At 46.4% G+C, this 18,549-nt stretch overlaps 1 protein-coding gene across 5 annotated transcripts in view; it reads right to left on the bottom strand.

Annotated features, from left to right (window-relative positions):
- Positions 1-18,088, bottom strand: part of FAM135A (family with sequence similarity 135 member A) — a 120,555-nt gene extending 102,467 nt beyond the window's left edge. For 2 of the 5 annotated variants that reach the window (XM_083177258.1, XM_083177261.1), the window contains exon 1: positions 17,608-17,832. The gene's annotated coding sequence lies outside the window, so the exon portion shown is untranslated. Of the gene's footprint in view, positions 1-17,353; positions 17,447-17,607; positions 17,834-17,955 lie in introns of those variants that run through there. The other 3 variants (XM_083177257.1, XM_083177255.1, XM_083177256.1) reach the window with 3 other exon arrangements.
- Between the last annotated feature and the right edge of the window lie 461 nt (positions 18,089-18,549).

The raw sequence follows: 18,549 nt of genomic DNA on the forward strand, positions 1-18,549 counted from the left end.
GGTTGAAATATGGAATGATGTATAGACATGCTTGTAAGTATTGTGCACTTTTTGCTGTGGTAATTCTATAATACGGAACTGTAGTTTAAAACGTGAAGCTTCACAATTACCTATTCATTGACTTGACAATGCGATCACACTAATGATAAGCTGGTACCAACATTTTATTATAAATTAAGTGTTTAATAAAGGACAATAAAAAAAAAATGTAAATGAAGTGGTAATATTATTCTATTTAAAGGTAATGAAATGGAGCACAATGTTCCACTGAAGTCTACTAGGGTCAGAAGCACAGCTTCAAACATTTAGTATGGCAGATGTTCCTTCTTTTGTGACACTGCATGCATATTTGATCACAAATGCATTCATTTAGAGGAGTAAGCTTATGACAGCATATAAATATTACTAACTACAGTGAGCACCATTATACACCATCCAATGGGAGAATCCGAACAGATCGTGACTTTTCTTGTTGACTACAAGCCAAGATCAAGAAAGTATGATTTCTGGGGGGGGGGGGGGTTCAATGACCATTAAATCTCTTTGTTCGATTTCATCTGGGGTACGCTCATCTATTGAAGGTTGAGGAGATCGCAATAATAGGTTAACCTGTGTGCATACAAGTTTCTCCCCTCCAATCCCTTCCTTACTTTGAACTTAAAAAGCCCAGGGACAAAAATACAGATTTGGCGGCTGGCAGCTGGCGAATCTTCTGCCATCCCCTGCAAAGATGGGACCAGCTCCATCTGTACACACAAGAATCATTATTATCGTGAGATCGTATGATCTGTTGGAGTACACAATCTGCATACAATCCGATCACAATCTGTATCCAGTTGAATGGATCTTTTACCAGCGGGGGGACACGCTTCGGGTTTGTGTTGATAGTGGGGGTGGCGTTAACAATGGGGAGGCATTTAACATAGTAATCATCCATCAGGGTGCCTGTACAATTATAAAATCGCATTGCATGCCATTGTAATGGCATGCGATACGATATTAAAATTGTACAGTGTGGCTCTTAGGACCCGAAAATCGGGTCCCATAGCATACCACTAATTAAGGTATGCGATGGGCGACGTGCTAGGAAACAAGTACCAAGGATTTTTTTTTGTTCCTTTTTCTGTATTGTCCCTCGCTGTGTATAGTGGGAAAATAAGAGAAAGAGGAATATAGTGTAGTATGTTCAATAGGTAAGTTCTTGGGGGTCGGTGATGGAATTCCTTAGATCCGTAGTCGTTTGTAGTAACTTCTATGGGTCACCCAGTAGATCAAGTCATTAAAAGCGGTGTGCTCACATAAAGCTTACTTCAATTAAATACCGTATATTCCCGAAAAGGTAATCTTGAAATAATCTAAAACAGTCAGCAGACCACCTGCATGAGCAGCATAAAACTTTCTCTTTTAACCCCTTCCCGACATATGACGTACATTTACGTCATATGTCGGTTGAGGGGGAATCAAGCCAGCTCACGGAGTGAGCTGGCTTGAAAGAGAGCAGGTAATGGCTGTATATTACAGCCAGGTCCCTGCTCTCACGGCCACGAGCGGCGAGTTCGCCGATCGTGGCCGTTTAACCCTTTAAGCACCGCGGGCAAAGCGACCGCAGTGCTTAAATAGCTGATCGGAGGGGGGGCGCCCCCCTCCGGCGCCGATCGGGGCCCCCCGCAGCGAGATCGGAGGGTGCCGATCGGTTGCCATGGTAGCCAGGGGTCTAATGTAGACCCCTGTGCTGGCCGTGTATGCATACCTATTATATCCTGCCTCAGGCAGGATGTAATAGGAAGTGCATAAAATCACTACATTCAGCCATAGAGCTCTATGGCTGAACCTAGTACAGGCGATCGCGCCCCCTAGTGGTCAAGTACACTAGGGGGGCTTGTAGTAAAAGTAAAAAAAATAAAGTTTAAAAATAAAAAATAAATAAAAAAATATTAAAAGTTCAAATCCTTTCCCCATTTCACAAATAAAAATAAATAAAAAATAAAAAAAATAAACATATTTGGTATCGCCGCGTTCTTAAAAGTCCGATCTATTAAAATATAACATTAGTTATCCCGCACGGTTAAAGGCGTAAACGGAAAATAATTCCAAACGCCAAAACTACGTTTTTTGGTCGCATCGCGTACCCAAAAAAAAATAACTAAAAGAGATCAGAAAGTCGCCCATATCCCATAATTAAATTAATTAAAAAGTACACTTCAGCCCGCAAAAAATGAGCCCTCACCCAGGTCCGTAGGTGGAAAAATAAAAAAGTTATAAGCCGCAGAACATGGCGACGCAACGCAAATTAGAAAAACCGTAAAAGTTGCGATTTTTTTTTTTAGTGGTAAAACATAACGAAAACTATATAAGTTTGGTATCACCAGAATTGTAACGACCCATAGAATAAAGATAACCCATCATTTTAAACGAACTATGAACTCCAAAAAACCGTAACCAGCGCAAAATTGTGGAATGGCGTTTTTATTTTTTTTTACCCCACATTGAATTATTTCCTGATTCCCCAGAATATTATACGGTATAGTAAATGGTACCATTACAAGTACAAGTACAACTTGTCCCGCAAAAAAAAAGCCCTCATGTGTCTATATAGCCGGAAAATTAAAAAAGTTACGCTTATTTGAACGCAAGGAGGAAAAAAAAAAAAAAAATTAGCATAAAAGGCAATGTCGGGAAGGGGTTAAACCGACTTCATTTTTAGAAATCAGTCCACTTTAAAAACTTATTACTTTAACTATTTTGTATGTTTGAATAATTCAAATACAAAAAGACTTATAATGCTATATATAATGTGTTTTATTCTTCCTTTACAGATTTTTTATTTCACTGTTCTGTTCTCAGGCTAAAGCTGCATCTCCACATTGCGTTTTAGCAGGATGCAGCAGTCTTGTGTATATATACAGTTGGAGCCCCTCTCAACTTTGTTCCTAAAGGCCCCCATACACTAGCCGATTTTGGTCAGATTTAGGCCAGATCAGTCGGATCGGACCGAAATCGGCTAGTTTTGATGTCCCCTCAGATCCGATGCGCGGTCCCGTGCGCATCGGATCTGCGTCGGGTGGTCGGACCTGCTGCACGTCCGACCACCCGACTTGGGACCTAGTGGGGCGGTGCGGCGGTGGAGGGAGCAGGGGGGGCTGGGGACGCTGCGAGGGACACAGGCGGCATAGAGCCGGGCGGAGGGAGCCGGGAGCTTTCAGCACTGAATAAAAAAAAAAAAGCCCAAACAATGAATGGGCGGCCTGTGATTGGCTGAGCGCTCACTCAGCGAGTCAGCAATTGGCTGAGAGAGCGCTCAGCCAATCACAGGCTGCCCATTCATTGTATACAGTAGGCTTTTTTTCTAGCACTGACAGCTCCCGGCTCCCTCTGCCCGGCTCTATGCCGTCTGTGTCCCCCGCAGCGTCTGTGTCCCCCGCAGCGTCCCCAGCCCCCCTGCTCCCACCAGCAGCCCCCCCCCTGCTCCCCGGGTTTTTTACATGTGATAAATCGAGACGATTTATCACATGTAAAAAATGGCACATCAAGTGCCAATCTAATCAAGCTCCCCCGGGGAGCAGCCGGGGAAGCTCAGGGGGAAGTCGGGGGCGACTTGTCCTAAGGACAAGTCGCCCTAGTGTATGGGGGCCTTTAGATCGTGGCTCACCATGGCTATCCAGCAGCAATACAATACATAGAACAATACAGTAGGGGATTATCAGAGTAATCCTATTACTCACTTAATCCTATTAAAGGGCTAAATGAGGAGGGCTCCATCTGTACTCTTGAGTAAGCGTCCTGCTAAACAGCTTCTGTTCTACCGCATCCTGCTAAAATGCAATGTTTAGATGCAGCCAAAGATTTAAATATGCAGGCACCTTCCTGCCAAACAGGCCCATCAAAATGCAATGTGTAGACACAACCTAAAGCCCCTGTAAAAATAGTTACCCAGAGTTAGTTGCTATGAGGAGGTGAGAATCTGGAAAGACTGTTTGACCATTGAGGTGGTAACTGAAGACTGTCAGGCAGCCAGTAAAGGCCCATACACACTGGGCAACTTTGAGCTGAAAGCAGCTCAATTTACTCGTCAGAGCTGCTTTTAGCACAAAAACCGCCCAGTGTGTACAGGACACCGATGAGCAATCCCACATCATTGCTGGACTGGCCGCTTTTACTACCAGATGAGCGGTGGAGTGATTTCCATAGCAGGAAGCCGTCCACCTCGGGGGAATATCACCAAAACTGGAAAATAATGCTCAATGTTTATGCAGTGCGTTTGTCATCCCAACGATTTTCCTCATCCTCTCCCACCATACACGCTGGGCAAAAACTTCCAGTGTGTGTGTGTGTACCTTAAGAGCTGTGAGGTACTGGGGAAAATTTTCTAACATGGGAGTTCCATTTCACATAGAATGTTGCTATAGTCAACATATGCAATGAACACAGGCAGGAAAATGGAACTACACGGGTATTGAAAAGGTGCAGGGTGCTAGAATGAATACTATGGGGGGTATGCAATGTACTGTAGGGTCACAATTGTCGGGCTGGCCTGACAGCCATGACCCTGTCCTTTTCTCGGCCAGCTCGACGCTGAATCGGCAGGCGGGATTTAATGTCACACTTGCTGAACTGCGCTCCCGGCCGCAGATCGAAGATTTCAGTCCGCATCTCGAGACCGCGACCTCCACAATTCCCGGCAGAACGTGCCCGACTGCTTGTAAAGTTGGGCATGTTCTGTCGAGATCCCTGTTTAATGCTGTCCAGGAAGACAGCATTGAATAGGGTCTTCCACCATCGGGAATAGCGGCGGAAGACTGAATACCCTCCTCAATCTTAGTATTTTGTTTAACTTCAAAAATCCCAGTATCGCTTTGCTTTTATTTCCATTATCAAAAGTTTTTGCTATCATTATACAAGTGTATGAATTTTGCTAACTTCATTTATTTGAAACAATTGAAGGTTTCACACAGCAGAAATGATATACCATATATACTCGAGTATAAGCCTACTTTTTCAGAAAAATTTTTATGCTGAAAAAGCCCCCCCTCGGCTTATACTAGAGTAAGGGGCCCACTTGAGTCAATACGTTTTCCCAGTTTTTTTGTTGTAAAATTAGGTGCCTCGGCTTATATTCGGGTCGGCTTATACTCGAGTTTATACGGTATTCATAGTGCTTTATATACGATATCACAGCTTTTGCACTCCGCCATTGTGAAACCCTGCGAACTTTACGCTGTTTGAGTATAGTTTTACATTTTACCTCCAGGCCTCCAGGAAGCGGCTGTTTACAAAAACCATCACTTCGTAAATAAATCCTACAGTCTGAAACCAGCTGGTGTTAAGAGGGCATGATCCTAAAGCACAGGACAGAGGTGGAAGGATGTTGGAGAGAATGTGTGTCCTGTTAAATACAATGACCTAGAATAACAACAAAATAGAAAAAAGGTATACTACACTTCTGTACTTCCTTAAATGAGGGAAGATTTATCGTGTGCTCACTTTGCATTCTGAGAAGACACATTCTAACAGTGAAAACCATACTAAACATTTGCTATACCTATCACACAGTAGGAAATCAGCAGAACTTGTTAGTAGGTCCATCCGCAGCCTGTGCGTGGGGACACACATTGCGGGGGGGGGGGGGGGGGGGGGGTTCGTGGACCAGAATAATACCCTAAAACTATACAAAAATGTCTAAAGAATACTTCATGCATTTTTTCACAACTTGTGTGCGAGCGAGAACCAACTTAGCCGTGATACACACCAGCTCTGCACAAACCACATAAGCCTTTGCTTATTCTCTAGAGTCGCAGTCACTGTTTATCTACTTTAAACCCCCAGATGCTTATTATTTTTCCTGCACACATCTAGATTTGCCGGAAATTACAAGCCACCTGCATGTATGATTTGCAAATAAAAGAACAGGTTTTCCCCACTGGAGACCAACACCAACATTGACATAATTTTGTAATGTGGCCAGAACAATGTCATATAATATTGATAAATGCAATTACAAGTATGCCACAATTATATTGTTTTTGCGCACACACAATCTAGCTTCACTTCACAATCTGCCAAAGTTAATATGAAATTAAAATTACACTTAATTATAACATTTCATGGGTTCATAATAAAAAGCATAATGTAACGTGGTATAAACCTACTGCAAATAATTTGTAGTGATTAGCTTTGCTTTCATAAGTGCATACATTACATTTTTCTTATGCTTCAGAACACTGATAAGTTACAAAAGAAATACATACTGTACATGTGTTTTAGTTACAGCAAGCTACAGTAGCTCCATACGTGAAAGCATACCAAACATAAGGATAGCTTGCTTAGTTCTTAAATAATGAACGCAGTGCTCAATAATTGGCATATATTGAATATAGCCAATATACAGTAAAGAGAGATGTAATATTCTGCTGTATCAAAGAAAGATGCCCCACTCCTTATGCATTATTAACCCCTTCAGTGGTGGGGTTTTTTTGGGGGGAGCGCTCCCCACTGGGCGAGATTTTTATGGGGAGTGCTTCCTTTAAAAAAAAAAAAACACCACTACCTCCCTGGGTCCGGGCAGCGCCGCTGCACTGTCAATCAGTGGCTCCTCGGACCTGCGCCTCCCACGCCGCGTCCCTGTCCCCGGCAGCCGGCTTGTCATAAGCCAGCGCCGGGGACTTAAATACTAAACCCGGAGGGGAGGGGGAGGCGCCGCAGAGGGGAGGGAGCCGGGCAGTGCGAAGCTGCCTGAGTTCAGTGATTGAACTCAGCAGCGCTGCCCGGCTGTAAACCGCGGCAACCCCGAGAATTTTCCGGGCTTGCCAGACTGGGCACTGAGGCACAGTCCGGAAAATTCTCGGGATTGCCACTGAAGGGGTTAAACACTCTGTATTGCAGTGGATATTTACATTTTTAATGGACATAGTGAAACAGTTGTAGTGATAACCGCTGTCCCTGCAAGTTACTTTCCCAGCATATCCTCTGGGCACACATTGCCAGTATCCCTGATTGGAGCGGTCATTGCACAGAGGCTGCGGGAGGGGAATCAAAATGTCTCCCTCCAGCTACCATGCCTCCATAGGCTAAAATGAGTTTAAACCATCTCAAGATGGTACAAAGTAATGTGGAGAAACTCTGAAAAGCTTACCAGTCGTAGTCCCCATTGTTAATAATGGGGGCAGCAATTTATTCTGCAAGATTTCTGTGAAATCTGCATTATGCTCATATAGCCACAAACTATAAAATTATGCAGAAACTTCAGTTTTTCCATAATTGTATGGGAAAAACGGTTAATACAGTGCATCCAGAAAGTGTTCACAGTGCTTCACATTCTGATACGTTACAGCCTTATTCCAAAATGGAATAAATGCATTTAGTTCCCTCAAAATTCTACCCACAATACCCAATAATGACAACATGAAAAAAAAATTTGAAGATTTTTGCAAATGTATTAAAAATAAAAAAGAAATCACTTCAATAACTATTCACAGCTTTTGCTCAATACTTTGTTCATACACACTTGGATAGCAATTACAGCTAGGCACACCTATCTTTGGGCAGTTTTGCCCATTCCTCTTTGCAGCACCTCTCAAGCTCAATCAGGTTGGATTGGAAGCATCGGTGCACAACCATTTTCAGATCTCTCCAGAGATGTTCAATCGAATTTAAGTCTGGGCTTTGGCTGGGCCACTCAAGGACATTCACAGAGTTGTCCTGAAGCCACCCCTTTGATATCTATAGGGTCGTTGTCCCGCTGAAAGATGAACAGTTGCCCCAGTCTGAGGTCAAGAGTGCTCTGGAGCAGGTTTTCATCGAGGATGACTGTATGTTGCTGCATTCATCTTTCCCTTTATCAGCATGAAGCTGCCACCACCATGCTTCAGTGTAGGGAAGCATGACCTGGTGATGAGTAGTGCCTGGTTTCCTCTAAACAGGATGCATGGCATTCACGCCACAGAGTTCAATCTTTGTCTCATTAGACCAGAGAATTTTATTTCTCGTGGTCTGAGAGTCCTTCAGGTGCATGTTGGCAAACTCCAGGAGGGCTGCCATGTGCGTTTTACTACGGAGTGGCTTCCATCTGGCACTCTACCATACAGGCCTGATTTGTGGATTGCTGCAGAGATGGTTGTCCTTCTGGAAGGTTCTCCTCTATTCACAGAGTAATGCTGTTGCTCTGACCGAGTGACCATTGGTTTTTAGTCACCTCCCTGACTAGGTCCCTTCCCCCCGATCGCTCAGTTTAGATGGTCGCCAGCTCTAGGAAGGGACTGGTGGTTCAGAACTTCTTCCATTTATGGATGATGGAGGCCACTGTGCTCATTGGGACCTTCAAAGCAGCAGATATTTTTCTGTACCCTTCCCCAGATATCGGCCTAGAGGCAATCCTGTCTCAGCGGTCTACAGACAATTCCTTTGACTTCATGCTTGATTTGTGTTCTGACATGCACTGTCAAGTGTGGGACCTTATAAAGACAGATGTGTACCTTTTTAAATCATGTCCAATCAACTGAATTTACCACAGATGGACACCAATTAAGCTGTAGGAGCATCTCAAGAATGACCAGTGGAAACAGAATGCACCGGAGTTCAATTTTGAACTTTATGGCAAAGGCTGTGAATACTTGTGTACATGGGATTTCTTAGTTCCTTTTTTATTATTATTTATTGGGGGGGGGGGGGCTGCCTGCCCGCTTCCCGCATAGGGCGCTCACACCAGGCTGTGAGTGGATGCTAAACCTCCATTTGCATGCGTGCGGGAAAATCTGTGTGCGAGGGGGGGCGGACATTCTTGCGGGCAGCATTTAGATGACCCGCTGAGCTGCGAATTTCACAAGTTTGAGGGTCAACCAGAATCACCCCCACTTTCCAGATTAAGTGTACATAGGCCCTAAATGTTTAACTGCCCTTCATAGAAAATTATCTGTAAGAATTACTACAAAGTTTTATTGTTACTATAAGTACACTGGTATTAGACCTTTGATATGGAAACAGCACAAATAACTGTGAAAAATAATTTGGTCATTTGAAATTTGCTAATATTTACTTTAGCTTCCACGAATACAGCATTTGGTTTGTCGTTCTGGGTTGTGGATACATGTGATACATCAGTTGTCCAATCAATCAGCTGTCTTGTTAATAAGCAAACAGACCAAATTGTTGCTGTCCCTTGCTACTTATCTGTAGTTCCTCACTGATGCAAATCTGTATGGCCTCACATCTACCATTTCATATATGTACATTGGAGACAAATAAACTGCAAACAGACATAATGCAACCAGGCTTTTAGAAGAAACTAAATTGTAAGATTGTAAAATAAAGCACTGTCTTCTGCCCTAATTCCATCACCCAAAAATGTAATTAAGATAGGAGAAAGACACATAATATACACACACAAGCATAATAAACTGAGCGGTTATTGAAGTGTCAAATATGACACTAATGACTAATTTGTATTAATCACATGGACAGTATGGATAATCCTTGCCATCACTAAGTAAATTAAGGGTGGGTGCCTCAAAGTTTAATTACATATTTTAATCACATTTTTGATAACTGAAAGTCCGTCACAACATACAGCTTTAGAACACAGCCATTTTAGGAGCCAATCAATATTCATAAAAGACACACCATATTAATTCACTACAAATAAATGACACCACTGAATCTTTTCAAGATTCAGCAAAATTACTTATCCCTAGTGAATTGATAAACTACATTGTCACAAGTAGTGGTTTTGTAAATGAGTCCACGTTAAAGATGTATTTATTGTTTAGTCATTATTAATCTTTATTTAATAAGCCAAAATCAATGTATTTTATTGAATACAAAATGTTAAATTTCCTCATTCTGAATGCCTCTCACTGGAAGGGGTGCAGTTTGAGAGCTCCTTTGTCCCATCTCAACAGATGCTTCCTGACATACAGTTCCCTACCAGTAGTAAACAGACACAATCCACGAGCCGTATTCAATGCGGCCAGGATTGCCGGAAACAAGCGACCCTCGTCCTGCCGCTCACCGTATTCAATGTTCTGGGGGAATCCTTGCCGTCAGAGGACGGGGGGATTACCTCAAACAGCGAGGCTAGTGGCTAATGCAGGAAACCCGCTGTGTTTAGCCGCGAGCCTCGCTGTTTTGGCGACCACACACGCAATTTCCACATCACTGTAAAAACCCAGCAAGGTGAAAATGGTATGTGCTGGGGAGTCAGTTGAATACTGACCTGCGAGCTGTGACAAGCCCGCAAAAGGACATTGAATACTGCCCAAGTGTATGCTGAGGATATTTACTACCACATCTCTGCAAGGATAAATGGGGATGCAGTTGAAATCACGGCGGTCGAAATCCCGGCACTTTGTGCCCCTGCGACACCCCCTCCTGCGATTCACGGCACACCCCCCCCCACGTCCCCCGCGATTCACGGACCCCCACAAACCCCCCCTCCCGCAATTCGCGGACCCCCACGACCCCCCCTCCCGCGATTCACAGCCCCCCTCTTGCTATTCACACACACCCCCCGATTCCCAGCAACCCCGCGCCCCCCTTCCGTGATTCGCGTACCCCCGCAAACCCCTCCTCCAGTGATTCGTGCCCCCCCTCCCGCAATTCATGGACCCCCACAACACACCCCCCCGCTCCGGCAAATCGCGGACCCCCGCGACGACCCCCCCTTAATTCACGGCCCTCCCCCCACCTACCGCGATTCACGGATCCCACTTCCTGCAATTCCCCCCCTGGAATTTCCTGCTCTCCTGAACCGTAACTTCCACCACTGGGGAGTCGCTGACGCTGTGATGCCCACATACCCCTATCATGCCTCATAGCCCAGCCTCCTGCTCTCATGCACCCTAACTCCCACCCAGTAGGAGGAGACACTGACTCGGGGCCATCGTCTTGTACTCCTGTGCTGCCACGCTGGACCCTCACCCACTGGCAGAAGCTGCAAAGTGTCCCCCACCCTCTTTAGTCCCCCGTATGCCCACACACCCCTATCACTAGCCAGCTTCCTGTTTTCCTGTGTCATGACCTCCGCCAGTGGGGAGCCGCTGACTCAAAAACACCCTACTATACTATTGCACACACACACACACACCTAAACAACACGCACGCACACCACCCCACATCCACAAATGTCATTGTACCATCCACACTATCAATGTACTCTGTAACCGCTTTTTAATTAAACAAAACAATACACACCCCCTTCCAAATCATATTCTCTCTATTTGACACATTTCACCTATAACTCAAGTTGCAATAAAGGCATTTTTCATACAATTCTAACCATATTTCTCACAATACAAAAGCTCACAAATTAAGGGGGTGCAGCCCCTTACGACGGTGTGAAGAGCTCCCGTAGGGCGCGATTAGTGTGGCCAATCCCGGGATCGGGATCGGCGGGATCCCGGGATTTGGCCTAAAAAAGTCCGGGATTTCAATCCCGGGATTGGAGAATCCAATCCCGGGATTTCGGGATTAGACTGCGCATGCGCAGTCTAATGCCGGGCAGCGTCTGAGCACTATCTCAGACGCTGCCCGGCTGTTCCCGTAGCCTGACCCGGCGTGCGGCCTGCGTAGCGTGACAGTAGAGGTCACGCTGCGCAGGCCACACGTCACCAGTGACCGCCGGCCTGCCTCCGCCTGCCCGCCTCCCGACAGCACGCCGGCCTGACTCTGCCCGCCTCCGCCTGCCAGCCTCGTCTCCGCCGCCCGCCTGCCGTCTTCTATGGAGGTGCACTTGCCGGGAGGCACTGTGCACCTCCAAACCCACTCCCGGCCGCCCGCCCGCACCCTAATGTAAGTAGATGTGCGGGTCGGCCGGGGTGGGTACTATGCTAAAAATGGGGTTTTTTTTGCTGGGGATGCCAATCCCGGGATCCCGGGATTGAGCGTTTTTCAATCCCGGATCCCGGGATTGAAAAAATGCCCCGGGATTGGCATCCCTAGGCGCGATGAATGACCTAGTATATAATATTTAACATTATAATATATGATGCTTAACAATATTATGCTACAGTTTGTCCAGAGTTTCATAGAAAATAGTTAACAATATAGCTCAAGAAAGAGACCACCTAATGTGTACCCAGCTTTATTGTGCACTACATGATCATTTACAAGCAGAGAAATGTATATCCAGTATATAAATATATGCACCATTCCCAGCGCACTTTATTTAAAGTAGATATAAAGAGACAACGCCAAATACCGCCAGCCCGGGAAGTCAGTGGCATTCCTCTAGTAGCGGATGACTGACCCAACGCGGAGGTGGCAAGCTGGAGGGAGCAGCAGAAAGACTTCCACTGTGGGCAGCGGGTGGACGTCATGTGACCCATGTCGCAGAGGTTCACAACGTCATGGCGTAATACGCTTGACCTTCCTGCTGCCCGTAGTGTACATGGAGCAGGTGGCCATGTAACAAGCCAGATCAGCTCCCCGCCCACTCTGCTGGATGCCCCCCCCCCCCCCCCCCCCCCTCACTATGGGACACACACAGCCACCCTGCTGGACTCCCTGCCTGTTCCTCTGCCAGACGCGCTGTCTTTTTCTGCTGCAGGACCTGCTGATTGCCAGACTGGACTGGTCCACTGGCCAACAGCAAGGTACTAAAATAGCTCCTATATTTTTTTTTCTAATAATATGAGACATAGGGGGTTATTCTGATTCTGACTCCACCCTGCGAATCCCTGCCCCCTGCTGTATTCCATAAAAGTACACAACCTTTAATCTTACAATAACATCATTTATTAAACACACAACTAACACAATATAAAAATATAAATAGGAAATGTTTAGAGGTGGATCAAAGCTTCATTAAAAAATTAATAAAAAACAAAAATATGAATATTGGTGAAAATTGTCACCAGAACATATATACATATATATATATATATATATATATATATATATATATATATATATATATATATATATATATATATATATATATATATATATATATATATATATATATATATATATAGATACATACAAGTCCTTTTAATATGGACAGATCCCCTTTAATGGACTGAATTCCACACTTGTAATATATGGCGACAGAGTTGTGCGCTGCACTATTACAATAGACCTTTGACAGGGTCATGCTTCTCCCATATGTATCGCTGCTGTCAGTAAGGCGACGTGCTGCGTCATAGACTGAAGCCAAGCTGGCAGAGTGATATAACTCACTTTACCGGGTGAGTCGCTGCTCGCAGCATACAGCTAATGGCTGCAGTGCAATGGCAAGATTGAGGATATAGTGGAGTCCCACTTTTGCCAGACGCTGCTTTATATCAATTCCATGGCACGTCACCTAACCGACAGCAGTGCTGCTGCAGCAATACTGTACATTTGGGGGAGTTAACCCGATACTCCATGACCCTGTGAAAGGTCTATTCTAATGAAGCCTACACATGGGGCGATTTAAGGGCCTTTTCTAAGCAATCTCACTAGATCGCTTAGAAAATGTCCCTACATCGCTCAGTGTGTATGGGCGTTAGTTATGCGTGGCCTTAAGCATCACTATCGCCTGGTGATTAATATCCGACATGCTTCCGATGTCGCCGATATAATGAACATCGGAAGCCATATCGCATGCTTTTTTAGGGCTTGCGAGCCCGATGCGCTGCCGAGGCGTGCTCCCGTGTGAGCGCAAATCGGCAGTGAAATAGAGAGGGCAGGCAAGACTATATAGTGCAGATCTGCACTATATAGTCCAAATTGTCCCTCTGCATGCATGCCGTGCTATGCGAGTCTGATCGTATCGGGACTCGCATCTCACGGCATATCCTTCCGTGTGTACACACCTTAAAACAGGTTACCAGACCGAAAACAATTAAACATACTGTAGTGGAAAAACGTAAACAGTGTTGTAATAACAATTTCATCCTGTTTTTAGTTAAAAAAAAAAAAAAAACAGCACAAATATGAAAAAGCCTTTACCAATAAGGTTGTCAGGCTTCATAGAAATGCCTTACAGCAGAGGCGGTAATTTACTAATATTTCCTTGAAATGATTAAAAACAAAAAGAAACAGGGAATAAATTGGGGCACAATTTAATAAAAATCAACTCACCCACCCCACGATGTCTGCCCCTACAGCCAGTGTATATGCTGTCAACGGGTTGGCCGCACACACAGCCATTCATGCCAATACATTGGCAATGTCTGTACTACAGAGCCTTGCGCAATGAGTCTGTGAGTGCTGTTGTTCACAAATATATTGGTACACACCCACCAACCTGCTACTGATCTATTGTTCATCGCTCAAACATACAATATAATCATTCTAGTATGTACCCAGCCCAAAGGCCCATACATGCTAATGGATATTTCATAAGATATACAGTAACTCATCTTGTCTGTCCAATACTGTTTATAATATTGCTTGGCATGGTCGCTCGATTTTGTTAACGATAAACATTCCCGCCCCACCCTCTGTACATGCAGATCAATCTTCTCTGCAGGTTAATACAGTAACTGCATTTTCACCTATAATACCGTATGATACGCCACCATCAGTTCAGTTGCACCAACTAAACTTTAAATTTAACCACCATGACATAGGGATGGCCATCGATGTTCCCAAAACATTGATTGATGGGACCTAGTGCTCGATGTTTTGGGCATAGATAGGCGAGGGTCGAATAGTCTTATGCCATCGATGGACAGCATCCAAATGGAATTTTTTTCCCCCCTGCTACTGGAGACGGACTCAGGGGTGTGGTATGGGGCTCAGACAGTCGGGATCCCGACAGTCATTAGCCCGACTGCACGTACTCAGACAGTATGGCGAGCGCAAAAAAGCCCCTTGCGGGCTCGCTACGGGAGCCACTTGTTCTATTCTCCCTCTCTGGGGGTCGTGGACCCCCATGAGGGAAAATAGCGGGTGGCCGTCGGGCACCCGGCTGTCTGCATTTTGACAGTCGGGATCCCGACGTCGGGTAAACGACTGTCGGGAACGCGTCCGGCACCCGGACTCAGTCCATCTCCTGCCCTACTACCACTCATCGTACGTTCTCACTGCAGTTTGCGCCGCGGCTTCTTCAGCCAGCGATGATGATGCACCACTGTGTGGGTGGTCAGCGGCAGCGCAGTTGTATGATCGGCCACGTGACATGTCTGTGCTGAGCTGTGGCCATATACGCAGCTGAGCGTCAGAGTCAGTGGCTGTCGCTCAGCTAATGTATTCATTAAATGCCCCACCCTGCCCTGTCCAGGACCCCAAACCCCTCTCTGTCAGCATCAGTCTAAGTAACGGTCACATACAGTTTCCCTCTCCTCTCGTTGGTGTCCTAATTTTCAGTGGATTCGCCCGGCAGTGGTGCAAGAGGTTCGCGCATGCGCATTAGAAAACTTTACCTAATGTTCATTCTAGCACCCGCTATCTTTAAAAACCCATGCAGTTGGTGTTTCTAGCACAGGTCTGGTTTGCATATCAGTGCTGATATACAGACCACACTATGCTAGAAGCACAACAGCAGACAGCGACACCCCAGGCAGGGAAGAGGAACTGTATGGGCTTTCAAAGATAGCGGGCGCTAGAATGAACACTATTTACTGTACCTAGATTGATATCTTGGAAAGTTTATACTGCGCATCTCCCGGCAGGGCGGTCCGTCCCATTTCCCTGCGCATGCACGGCTAAGCGATAGCTGGTGACAGGTTTATAGCCATCCAGGGTCCCTGCCTTAAAAACCATTAATGGTAACCAGTGGCGTAACTAGAGCCCCGCAGCCCCCGCGGTGGCGGGGAGGCGCTTAGTAAGTGAGGGCTCCGGGGGGGGGGGCTGCGGTGCTATTGTTACACGCTGCCTCCACTTAATGCCGCCGGTACCTGCCACTGTGCCGCATCAGTCTGCGGTCCCGGCCGGGGTCTCCCTGCTCCTGCATTGAAAACTGACACTTAGAACATGGCTGCGCCCATACTGCAGACCGTTTTTGAGGATGCTAGAGGAGGCGCAGGCCTCCTCTACCATCCTTAAAAACGGTCTGCTGTACGGGGGCAGCCATGTTCTAAGTGTCAGTTTTCATTAGCAGGAGCCGGGAGAGCAGGGAGACCCGGCCGGGACTGATGCAGCACAGCGGCAGGTACCAGCGGAGGTATAAACGGGGGGTGGGGGCGCTGCTAAACTGTGCGGCGGGGGCGCTGCCAAACTGTGCGGCGGGGGGGGGGGAGATTTAATAATAGTTACGCCACTGATGGTAACCATCAATGGGGATGTATCGATGGCCATCCCTACCATGAGGTCAATGAACAATATAATTTAGTGTATAAGCAATGTATTGTTCACTGGGAGTTTGGCAGGAAACCAATATCATCTAGTGTGCATGGGACTTAAGTTTGGCACATAGGTGTATGAAGATGTATGAAGCAGTGTATGAGGAGAAGTGATAAAAGTGCCTGGTACTTTATCACCGGCCAATCCACTCCTGACTATTAAGGTACAGGCTGGGTTTAAAAAGGTACAGTTAAAAGCTGATTGGCCAGTGATAAAGTACCAGGCACTTTATCACTTCTTCGCCCTTATCACTGCTTCAAAAATCTACCCCATAGCAGGCATAGCTACTTTTGGTGATTTGAGTTACTTTCAGCTCAAAATCTGGAAGGATGTATGGCTAGGCAATCAGCGTTGATGCGCAGCGAACTCCCGCATCATCAGCGGCCGTCGCCATCCATCAGGCTGTTTTACAAGCCGAGTGAACCACTTTCCAGTCTCCTGCCCCCTGTGAAAATCGCTATAGCCCACAGTGTACACACGGAGCGATTCTGGCTAAACTTCTAGGAGATTTTGACCATCTATTCATAATCACCTGTTCAGATTGTGCCGAGTGCACACCCCTTTAGTCCTTAGAATCAGAGACAGATACCATAACATAATAAATAACTATTCCATAAAATCAATATGCAGCCATAACAAGTAATCCACACAAGTGAAAAGAGATATGAAAAAAAAATAAGATAAGGAGCACTTATCAGCCATTTATCAAGTCAAATGTTAAAGAAATTGAGCTACATAAAAAACAACAACTTGCTATTAAAAATGGCAGCTTCTGATAATAAGAACAGCTTTACAAATGCCGGCAAAAAAAGGGGGAACACAAGTATACACATATTAATATTTATATTACTAAGTTCCTCAATAAAGGACATACTCAGGACTGGCAGGAAATGGGCAGAATAGTCCTGTATAAAGGACATATCACTAACCCCACATGTCAATCTCATGCCACTACACTATCTGTTACACTGATACCGGCAGTCACACACAGCAGTGTGGCAGGAGGACACACACACAGCAGTGTGGCAGGAGGACACCTGCACATACAGAAGCGTAGCAGCAAGACACACACCTACTCACCCTGCCCATCACCTACCTGGCAGCCCCCTGCGCCACTACTGATAGCCCCCAGCCCGCGGGCAGCTCCCTCCTGCACACACACTGCACCGGGTGCCCCCGGCCTCTGCTCCCACCCACACCGGCAGGGGACACGCAGCACGCCCGGGCACACACTGGCACACCCTACACACCCCATGACAAATGCGCACAGCTATGACGGCTGCAGCCCGGGGCTCGCTCCCGCCGCACAGCCGCCCCGCACACACACTGCCCCCAGCGTGCGGCTCTTACCGGCGGCCGTGGAAAAGGTATACAGAAGCCGCGTAGACCCGGCCAGATCCCCGGCCTGTAGTAGGACAGCCATCCGGCCAGCCACGGACACACGGAGGGGAGGAGAGAGGCGCGGGGCTCCGCCTCTGGATGACAGGCAGGGGGAGGAGAAACCCGACGGCGCTGGCTATGAGAGTGACCGGATAGCAGAGTAGAGCCGTGCCGCCCGTTGATCCACCTCACACCGCTGGCCAACAGCCCTTATTACCGGGCACTAGATTGCGGTGGCGGCGGGGTGACTCCTGCGCCCACAGGGCACGTACCCCGGCACACGACTCCCGCTCACATCGCGCAAACTAGATTGCTCACCTTGCCGGGCCTGGGGTCCCGGGGGGCGCTCTGGTGTTGCCCTCCACACCGGTCGCACAGTGGGCCTGATTCCAGGCGGCACGCCATGGCGCTGTGCACAGGGTCAGGGACTGTAAAATGCCTAAACATTCCCACGCGTCCCAAACAGTTTATACACAGGAGCGGCTGTGACTGAGATACAGCATGGAAGTGGGCTGGGAGCTGGCTATTCATATCGATGAAAATGGTCCATCTTACATACGTGTTCTGGTAGCGTCGCTGAATTGATTTGTACACTCATATAACCTCCACCTACACTATTAATGGGGTTGTTGGTGCAAGTTTTGATGGTGCAACTGCAATGATAGTGAAGGAAAATCGATCATGCGCCGATGTATCGATTTCCTCATCTATTAATTACCTTATTTGACCTCAGTGTGAAGACCCCTTAGAGCTCCGTGAGAGTGTAACCTCATATGATATGACCAGTAACGAGGACCACAGACACAAGGTTAACTCTGATTTAATAGTGACGAAACAACATATTTATACACAACATACGGCGCTGTTTCAATTACATGATTGGTTAATATTTGGTGCAGAGGTAGGGAAATA

This window comes from Crinia signifera, chromosome 3, assembly GCF_055691185.1.
Source record: "Crinia signifera chromosome 3, ASM5569118v1, whole genome shotgun sequence".
Classification (NCBI taxonomy): Eukaryota; Metazoa; Chordata; class Amphibia; order Anura; family Myobatrachidae; genus Crinia; species Crinia signifera.